We start from the raw sequence: 10481 nt of genomic DNA on the forward strand, positions 1-10481 counted from the left end.
AGTAAAAAAAAAAAAAAAGCTTGGTGTCAGTTTGTATTGGCTTCCTGCGCATCAGGTGGACGAACTCTCCTTTGGTTTGGCTAGAGGAGGGCTGAACAAGGGGAAGAAGGTGAAATATGAAGAAAAATAGTTTAGGATTCTAAAGTCTCGCTATTCTAATAAGCTCTGGTGGGTTCCCACAGTTTTCTCCAAAGGTAAGCATAGATTACTGGCAAAGCCTTTTTCACTAGGGTACGCTCTGAGGCTCTTAGGGATGTTCTAGAATCCTTCAGGGAATGTTGTGGAGAGTTCGACGGTCCCTGCAATTTAGGCTTTCATCACCGTGAGAGCTGTTTCATGTTTCCCATCTAGATGTTTACATAATAAACATCCAGTTTTCAAAATAAAACCAGTGGCTGCTGGCTGGCTCCAGTCAGAGGAGTGTGCAACTCCTGATCTTGGGGTCGTGAGTTCGAGCCCCACGTGGGGTGTAGAGATTACTCAAAATAAGTAAATAAATAAACTTCAAAATAAAATAGAATGTAAAAGAAAATGTCAAAATAACATATCCTCATTATAGAAACTTTGAGAAATATAGAACTAGAGGGTGATCACCAGACTCTCACCACCTGATGGCACTGTGGCTATATTTCTTCCTATTACTCTGTGTATTTCTCTTAAACACAGCTGTAATCAGGGTGTCCTAGCAGCCTTGTGTTCTTTTGTTCCTTTTATGCATGTGTGTCTTATCATGCATGAGTCTCACTTTTATGGGCTATAAAATCCCTTCTTGTGGGCAGCACATTTTAGTTAAATATTCCCTTTGATGAGTTTGAGGACAATGAGGTTTGTTTGGTTGTTACTGACTGGAAATCTACAAGTGTCTGTTTTGCCAAGCCCTTGCCTATGTTAGCTATCGTTATGTTTCAGAATCCTTATTAATTGAATAGATACAAATAGCAGCTCATCTTTATTTCTATTTCTTTTGTTTACAGTGAAATTAAACTCTTTTCCCCAGTCCTTGATTCTACCTTCTATTTTGGTGACATCCTGGTTAAGTCCTTCGGGCAGAACCAGTTAGAATGATGTTTCCCATCGATGGCCATTTAAAATTAGCAGTAAATGTTCAAAGGGGGAGCATTCTGCAGAGAATGGGAGAGAGCTAAAACACTCCATTGTGATGATCAAATGTTCTATTACACATATAATTATAAGTAGATGAAATGTCATCTAAAAACGGAAGACTAGAACTTCTCCCTCTTTGTTCTTAGGGTAGTTGTAATTTGGTTCAGCATTACATATCAGTATTCGACCTTGAAGGCTGTCTGACTGGTTTTACTGTTTTGTCACATCATCCACTTTCTTTGCACCTTTTCATTTATTGGCATTGTAAATTCTTTTGCAGATCATTTATGTTTGTTTTATGTCACTTAACACCCTTTGGATATGTTAAGGCATTACTCATTGAACGTTGATGTTCTAATAGGGCTTATAAGCACTCTATCTGGTAGTTACTATTCTCCCCATTTTACAAATGTGGGCATTGAGTCCCAAAGACAAAAGCCAGCTTGCTCTGGACCCAGAAAAGGCACCCGGGGAGCAGCATGGATGTGAACTCACATCCTTCTGATTCCAGAGCCACCACAATCTGTTACCACCAACCTGCAGTTTAACCCTAGAGGCAATGAATAAAAGCACTCTACTCTTAAATCTCATGTAAGATGGCCTAACATTTGTACATAGTAGATGCTTATTAAAAACCCCACTGACCAAAAAGGGGGTTACTTATGCAAAAGTATTTTATGTCTCCAAATGAGGCCATTTCTCTCTCCCTCTCTACAAACTATATGCTCGCTTAGCTGAACATTACTTGGGGGTGCAATGGATTAGAGCATTTTAAAAGTCTTTGGAATGACCTAAATGACATTAGAATTGTTGATCTAAAAGACTCTTTATTACTGAAAAGCCAATAAGCTGTGGAGAAACTATGTTTTAGCTCTCTCCCATTCTCTGCAGAAGACAAATTGGTCTTCTCCCAAACACAAGCAGCACCTCAGCAACCTACCACCACCCGGAACCACCTGGAACCACTTCATCTATCTCTTTGGGCAAATTAAATATACTTAATATAAACTCTTTTTCTGATTACTTTGTTAGATTAATTTCACCGGAAATAAACTCATATTCTAATTACTGATTTTGTTGATGGTCTTAGTATGGCATTTTGTCAAGGTTTTATTATGTTTACGTTTAGGGACTTGGTTCAGAGTTTATTGTATGTTTGTTTCTTCTCATCTCTCTCTCGCTCTGTGCTCACCTCTCCCAGTCTTATGGTTTTGCATTAGCCTCGCTCCCAACCTCAAGGGCTCCAGTCCAGAACAGGCTGTCATTAGGACCGTTGGGCACTGCGGCCTCCCCTGAGTGACTAAGAATGGTGCAGATCCAGGTGCTGAGCCAGCAGAATGAACCCTGGTCCTCCCACTTCTCTGGACTTGCAGCTCGTTATACACCTTAGCCCGGATAGTGTTCAGCAGCAATGAAGTTCAGCTCCTGGCCTGGCCTGGCCCAGCCCACAACTTCAAGCAGGGTTCCACCTCTGCCTAATTTGAGGCCCTTAGTCCCTGTGACCACCCAGGAATGAAAATGGGGGCTTCTATGGACCCTCTGGGCCTGGAGCTCTGCATCCCACTTACCACAGTGCATTTCAATTCTGTTTCTCATCGTGGTTCCGAGGCCACCTGGGGTCAGCCTAATAAGGGCCCCTAAAGATGGATGTCCATGTTTCCAGTGACCTGACATAGCAAAAGGGAGTTTGCAGATAGGATGGGTTCAGGATTTTGAGATGGGGAGATTTTCTTGGATTCTTTGGGTGGGCCGATGTGATCACAGGGGTCTTTATAAGGGAAAGAGAGACACAAGAGAGTCTGAGAAGGAGATGTGAGCCTGGAAACAGCAGAGGCAGAAATCTGACGATCATGCTCTGCTGGCCTTGAAGACAGAGGGAGGGGCCATGAGCCAAGGCAGGCAGGCAGCCTCTAGAGGTTGCAAGGGAACGATCTCCCCTCGAGTCTTCAGAATGGGTGCAGGCCTGATGACACCTTGGTTTTTAGCTCAGTAAGACCGATTTTGGACTTCTGACTTCCAGAACTGCAAGATCATAAATTTATGTTGCTCTAAGCCACGAGGTTTTCAGTAATTTGTTACAGCAGCTGTAGGAAACCATCTTTGGAGGGTTTTTTGTTGTTATTTTGTTTTCTCTTTTATTATTTTAAACCTCCCCTTCCTGTATTTGGAGCTGAGAAGGCCCATTAAACAGGAATTTGCCCATATGTTGACCCCCTTTCTCCAGGAATCAGTCTTGACCATTTATTAAATGGAAAACAGGGATGCCTGGGTGGCTCATTTGGTTAAACATCTGCCTTCGGCTCAGGTCATGATCCCAGACTCCTGGGATCGAGCACTTCATCCTGCTCCCTGCTCAGTGGGGAGCCTGTTTCTCCCTCTCCCTCTGCCTGCCTTTCCCCCTGCTTGTGCTCTCTCTCTCTCTGTGCCAAATAGATAAATAAAATCTTAAAAAAAAAAATAAAGTGGGAAACACAGACTGGAAATGAGGGGAGTGCATAGAATACACTAGTGGGTGTATTTTCAGTGCTTTAAAATGTTGTAAGGCTTCTTTCTAACTCACACATATGCTCTGTTTGCACCTCAACCCTAACACTATAAAGCCATCTGTGACTTGCCAGACTGTTTTTGAAATAGTTGTAACCTATCCGATAGCGAAAGTACTGGACATAATGCGTTGAAATCTGGGACATCTCTTCATCTCTGTAACTTAATCCCCATAATACTTAAATAATTCATTTTCTTTAAGACTTTCATTTTACTCTCTGTCCATTTCAGTGTTTGTAGGAATAATAAAAATATTTAAATGCTTTTAAGTAATTAGAATTGCTTTTTTTTTTTTTTTAAGATTCTATTTATTTATTTGACAGAGAGAGACACAGCAAGAGAGGGAACACAAGCAGGGGGAGCGGGAGAGGGAGAAGCAGGCCTCCCACTGAGCAGGGAGCCCGATGCGGGGCTCGATCCCAAGACCCTGAGATCATGACCTGAACCGAAGGCAGACGCTTAACGACTGAGCCACCCAGGTGCCCCTAGAATTGCTTTCTTGTTATTAGGTTAGTGATGCATCTATATGAAAGCCATTGTATTAGTTGTCTCTCACCACGCAACAAATTACACCAGAGCTTAGTGACTTAAAAAAATAACAAACAGGGTGCCTGAGTGGCTCAGTTGGTTAAGCGTTCGACTCGTGATTTCAGCTCAGGTCATGATCTCATGGGTCGTGGGATCGAGCCCCATGTCGGGCTCCACGCTCAGTGCAGAGTCTGCTTGTCCCTCTCCCTCTGCTCCTCCCCCTGCTCTCTCACTCTCCCTTTCTCTCTCAAATAAATAAAATCTTTAAAAAATTTTTATTTTCTTATGTACATCAGGAATTGGTGAGCAGCTTAGCTGGGTAGATCTGGCCCCAAGTTTCTCATGGGGCTGTGGTCAGATGTCAGCCATGGGTGCAGTTCATCTGAACTCTGGTGAGGGTTAGGGATCTGCTCCCCGGGTGGCCTGTGCACAAGATTGGCAAGTTAGTGCTGACTGTTGGCAGGAAGTCTCACTGCTCACCACAGGGCGGGGTCCTTCCCACAGGGCTGCTTGAGTATCCTTACAACATGGCAGCTGGCTTCCCACAGGGCAAGCAGTTCATGAGAGAGCAGGCAGAAGCCTGCAAGCCCTTTATGACCTAAATTCAGAAGTCACATACCATCTTGTCCACAACATCCAGCTGGATACACAGGTCAGCCCTATTCAGTGTGGAGCAGACTACACACGGGCGTGAATATCAGGGGACAAGGGTCACCGGGGACGATCTTGGAGGCTACCTACCATCACCAGGGAGAAGGTTTTGTTTTGTTTTCAGCCACAAAGCCTTCCTTATCTCATAAATCTCTAAAGATGCAGAGTGGAAAAGAAATTCCAAGATCGAGGGGCGCCTGGGTGGCTCAGTCGTTAAGTGTATGCCTTTGGCTCAGGTCATGATCCCAGGGTCCTGGGATCAAGCCCCGCATTGGGCTCCCTGCTCCGCAGGAAGCCTGCTTCTCCCTCTCCCACTCCCCCTGCTTGTGTTCCCTCTCTCGCTGTGTCTCTCTCTGTCAAATAAATGAATAAAATCTTTTAAAAAAAGAAAGAAAGGGCGCCTGGGTGGCTCAGTTGGTTAAGCGACTGCCTTCGGCTCAGGTCATGATCCTGGAGTCCGGGGATCGAGTCCCACATCGGGCTCCTGGCTCAGCAGGGAGCCTGCTTCTCCCTCTGACCCTATCCCCTCTCATGCTGTTTCTCTCTCTCTCTCAAATAAATAAATAAATAAAATCTTTAAAAAAAATAAATAAAATAAAATAAAAAAAGAAAGAAAGAAAGAAAGAAAGAAATTCCAAGATTGGTTAGTCCAAGCAGCTAAATCATGTGAATCACTTTCTAAAAATCATATCACTAAAAAACCTCTACTGATAATTTTTTTTAAGTAGGCTCCGTGCCCAGCGTGGAGCCCAGCGTGGGGCTTGCACTCACAACCTTGAGATCAAGCCCTGAACTTCAATCAAGAGTCGGACGCTTAACCGACTGAGTCACCCAGGCTCCCCTCTACTGATAAATTAAAACTGAGTTGTGTAAACCTTGTCTCATTTACATTAGAGTCTCAATATCTCCAAAGAGCAGAACATTTCTCCTACTTCTGAAACCCTCAGAACATGTTGCCCACTCCTTTGCCCATAGTTAGGAATGCATACATTTTTGTAAACTTGACAAATTCCTGGTTGTTGACTGGCATTTGAAGATTAACTCATTGGTCAGTATCCAGCCTCCCCTAATTTGGTGTTTCTGTGTGTGTATTGAAACCCTGGGCTTTGGGGAGCGGCTGACTCCAGAATTTAGGGAGAGGTCAGTTGTATGGTGACTCTCTCTTCAAGCTGAGGCTGAATTTATACTTTGAATAGGAGCCAGATGGGGGCACACAGAACCAAAAATATCACCGGGGTCCTAGTCCAGTGATGCTAGTGAGTGAAGCATGTTCAGCAGGAGTGATATGTGTAAATGGAAGGGCAGAATGGCAGAGAAGGTGGAAAACACAGGAGCAGTCTACATGAATTTAGGAAAGTCCAGTCACCTAAATTGTCTTTTTTTTTTTTTTTTTAAGATTTTATTTATTTATTTGACAGAGACAAAGATAGCGAGAGCAGGAACACAAGCAGCGGGAGTGGGAGAGGGAGAAGCAGGCCTCCCCCCGAGGAGGGAACCCGATGTGGGACTCGATCCCAGGACCCTGGGATCATGACCTGAGCCGAAGGCAGATGCTTAACGACTGAGCCACCCAGGAGCCCCCTAAATTGTCTTAACACCAGTTTCCCTATCACTTAATGGGGTAATAATGCCCAGGTATTTTCAAAGATATGAAATGCCTGGACCTCTCCTATTGGAAGGACCCTAAATAGTTACAGCCACTTTACAGAGCATTGGCAATATCCAGTATAACTAATCATACAATATACACCCCAGCAGCTCTACTCTTGGTCTGACCTTAGGGCAGAAGTTCTCAGCCCCGACTGCGCGTTAGAACCACCTGGGGAAGTTGGTGTTTTTTAAAATCCTGATGCCTCAATCCCACTCCCAGAGATTAAGACTTCATCAATTTTGGGACGAGGCCCAGAAATTGCCTTATTTATTTATTTATTTATTTATTTATTTATTTTTAATTTTTAATTTTTTTTAAAGATTTTATTTATTTATTTGAGAGAGAGAGAGAATGAGAGAGAGCACATGAGAGGGGGGAGGGTCAGAGGGAGCAGCAGACTCCCTGCCGAGCAGGGAGCCCGATGCGGGACTCCATGCGGGACTCCATGCGGGACTCGATCCAGGGACTCGATCCAGTGACTCCAGGATCATGACCTGAGCCGAAGGCAGTCGCTTAACCAACTGAGCCACCCAGGCGCCCAGAAATTGGCTTTTTAAAAAGCCCCAAGGCTACTCTACTGTGCACCCTGCCAGAAATTCACACATACAGACAAAGAGACATCCACCTTGTACCAATTACATAAATAAAACCAAAGGGAATGAAGCATCTAAATGTAAAAAGCAAGTCTTTAAAAAATTATTTAAAAATAGGGGCGCCTGGGTGGCTCAGTCGTTGAGCGTCTGCCTTCGGCTCAGGTCATGATCCCAGGGTCCTAGGATCCAGCCCCGCATCGGGCTCCCTGCTCAGTGGGAGGCCTGCTTCTCCCTCTCCCACTCCCCCTGCTTGTGTTCCCTCTCTCACTGTGTCTCTCTCTATCAAATAAATAAAAAATCTTAAAAAATAAAAAATAAAAAAAATAAAATAAAATAATTTAAAAATATAGAAAACTACCTTCTAACCTCAGGAGAGAGAAGGATTTCAAAAGAGTCAAACTGGATAAACCATAAACAAACAGATTGATACACTTGGCTTTGAAATGTAAAAATCTTGTATTTGGAAAGACACCATTCATGAAGAGAAAAGATAAGCCACAGACTGAAAGAAGTAATTTGCTAATCATATCACCAAACAAAGGATTAGTGTTCAGAATGTAAAAAGAATTCAAATGTGTTAATTAGGAAAAGATGAACTATTAACATGACTTTATTATAAGGATAATAGATAAATAAAATGGGCAGCGTTACACAAGGAACTTTTCAGTAGCAAAAAATGGATCAACTATGTATTAACATATATACGCATAGACATATGCTGAGACATTTGTATGTATTGACGTGAATAATTCTTTAAACACATTGATCAATAACAGCAAGATCTTCAGAATGATATGATATGACACCAATTTTTTGAAAAATTCAAAACACACAAATCAATACTATTTGTGTTTCTGGATACCTATACAAATTGTACAAGTATGAATACACACATGGATCTGCAAATTACTATCCTGAGCTTTATTTTACCTCCAAGAAGAAAGGGAAATTGAATTGGGGCTACAAATAAAGTTGTAATATTCTGGGTGTTCAGCAGTCATCAATACATGAGTGTTGGATCCTTATCTATACTTTTTTGGTATACTTTGAAATATCATAAAAATTATCGAAATATCTAAAAATTAGATATTTCTTTTGGGGACTAATCCTCTAGAACCACAGTAGACTCCCCTGTATGAAACTTGGCTCTCAGTATCCTGGTTTTGTGAGCTGTCACTTTAAAGAGAAAGCGGATCAACTTGTAGAGAAACGGTGGCAGAAGGTCTTCAGTCCATCCAAAGCAGTAAATGTGGTTTTAACTTCCTCCATGCAATTAACCCTAAATACCCATTTGGGGGCGCCAGAGGACAGCACAGGCAAGCTGAGCCATAGTTCTCCCTGGGGAACTGACTGGGGCGGGTTCACGGGCTCCACACTGTTTAGTAAGTAATCAAACCACTAGTGGGTTCTTGCCCCCTGGAGTGACTTGTGATGACGTTGCACATGTTGTCTTTACTGCCCTTGGCTTGAGATAGTAACGGTTTGGGGAGCCCCTGAAATGCAGCCTCTTTTCCATCTGAATGCTTAGAGCTTTGAGAACTGAGTCCGAGTCCTGGGTGTAGAGGTTCCCCCTGCTTGGGGTGATGGAAAACTACTCTGGCTGAGCTATTGCTCTTTCTGACACCCACAGATCCTCATTAGCATGAAATGAGGCTGCTTGATAAACGTGCTTTTTTTCAGCTGTCACATATCCAAAAATGATTTGAAAGGAAAAAAAGGGACGATCAAAGTTGTCGCCCAAATACAATAAAGCGAATTAGGAGTAGATGGGTTGATGCCTGATGAAAATGGAAGTCAGTGGTTTGCAAACGTGGGAAAGACTTCTCTAAGAGGAGGGTCTCCTGAGAGGGCTTGTGAAAACCCCCTCTGGGCTCTGAGGTCCTCCCCTCTTCCTGCCCTTGTCTTTGTGCTTTTACCTTTCTAATTATTGTGGGAGACAGATGATACACCATACATGAGGTCAGCCTGCATCTTTCTTTGCTTTTCAAAGCAGGAGCTATCTTCTTTTTTGCCTAAGTCTTTACCAGGAATATGCACATGGAGGGTGCTCAGGACAGACTTGCTGGACAAATGAATGAGGGCCCCCAGGCCTGCTCTCACCTGCAGCGGGGGCAGGAGTTGTAAGGCTCTGGCCTGGCCACACTCACCTTTATAATTTATTTGAAATGCAGACCAAACCTGAATTTCTGTAATTGGTGACCATTGTGAGCATGGTATAAAGTCTGCTTCCACTTGAAGGGCTGAGTGAGTTTCCTTCATCTGTAGAATAGATGATACTACCTACCCATTTGGGTTGAGAGAAGATGAAGGGTGGGGAGTGGATAGAAAACAGCATATATAAGGCAGCAAGCATTAGGCTTTTTTGGTTTGGGGGTGGTTTTCAGTGATACTTTCAACAGCTGTTCCTTTTATTTTACTATTTTTTTCTTCTGCTTAGGGGACAAAGGAGTGGTACAACAGAAAAAACCTGAGTGTCAGTAAGTAATTTTGTAGACATGCTCAGCGCTGGGTTTATGGTAAAACTCCCAGAAGTTCCCAGTTTGGTGCAATGAAAAACACTCTTCTTATTTTTGTTTTTATTTTATTTTTCGCTATTGTAAATAATGCTGCAATAAACATAGGGGTGCATTACATCTTTTCAAACTAATGTGTTTGTTTTCTTTGGGTAAATACCCAGTAGTGGTTATTGGATCGTAGGGTAGTTCTATTTTTAACTTTTTGAGGAACCTCCATACTGTTTTCCACAGGGGCTGCACCAGCTTGCATTCCCACCAACAGTGTATGAGGGTTCGTTCCCCTTTCTCCACAACCTTGCCAACACTTGTTGTTTCTTGTGTTTTTGATTTTAGCCATTCTTACTGGTGTGAGGTGATCTCTCACTGTGGTTTTGATTTGCATTTCCCTGATGATGAATGATATTGAGCATCTTTCCATGTGTCTGTTGACCTTCTGGATGTCTTCTTTGGGAAAACGTCTGTTCAGTACAAAGAAGATTAGCATGGCCCTTGTGCAAGGATGACATGCAAATTTGTGAAGCGTTCCTTATTTATTTATTTATTTATTTATTTGAGAGAAAGAGAGAGTGGGGGGCGGGGGAGGGGCAGAGGGAGAGAGAGAGAATCTTAAGCAGGCTCCACACCCAGTGTGGAGTCAGACATGGGGCTTGATCTCATGACCCTGAGATCATGACCCGAGTCAAAATCAAGAGTTGGAGGCTTCACCGACTGAACCACCCAGAAGCCCTGAAGCATTCCATATTTTTAAAAAAAGAAGAAAAAAAAATGTCTATTCAGGTCCTCTGCCCATTTTTTAATTGGATTATTTGGGGGGTTTTTTGGTGTTGAGTTGTATAAATTCCTTATATATTTTCGGTATTAACCCCTTATCAGATATATCATTTGCAAATATCT

General features: G+C 42.9%; 1 pseudogene; it reads left to right on the forward strand.

Annotated features, from left to right (window-relative positions):
* Window positions 1-10026: 10026 nt before the first annotated feature.
* Window positions 10027-10121, forward strand: LOC123858086 (U6 spliceosomal RNA; annotated as a pseudogene).
* The last annotated feature ends 360 nt before the right edge of the window (window positions 10122-10481 follow it).

The sequence above is a fragment of the Mirounga angustirostris genome, unplaced genomic scaffold (genome assembly GCF_029215605.1).
Source record: "Mirounga angustirostris isolate CCGP_5_RB_7025 unplaced genomic scaffold, mMirAng1.0.hap1 SCAF_13, whole genome shotgun sequence".
Lineage (NCBI taxonomy): Eukaryota > Metazoa > Chordata > Mammalia > Carnivora > Phocidae > Mirounga > Mirounga angustirostris.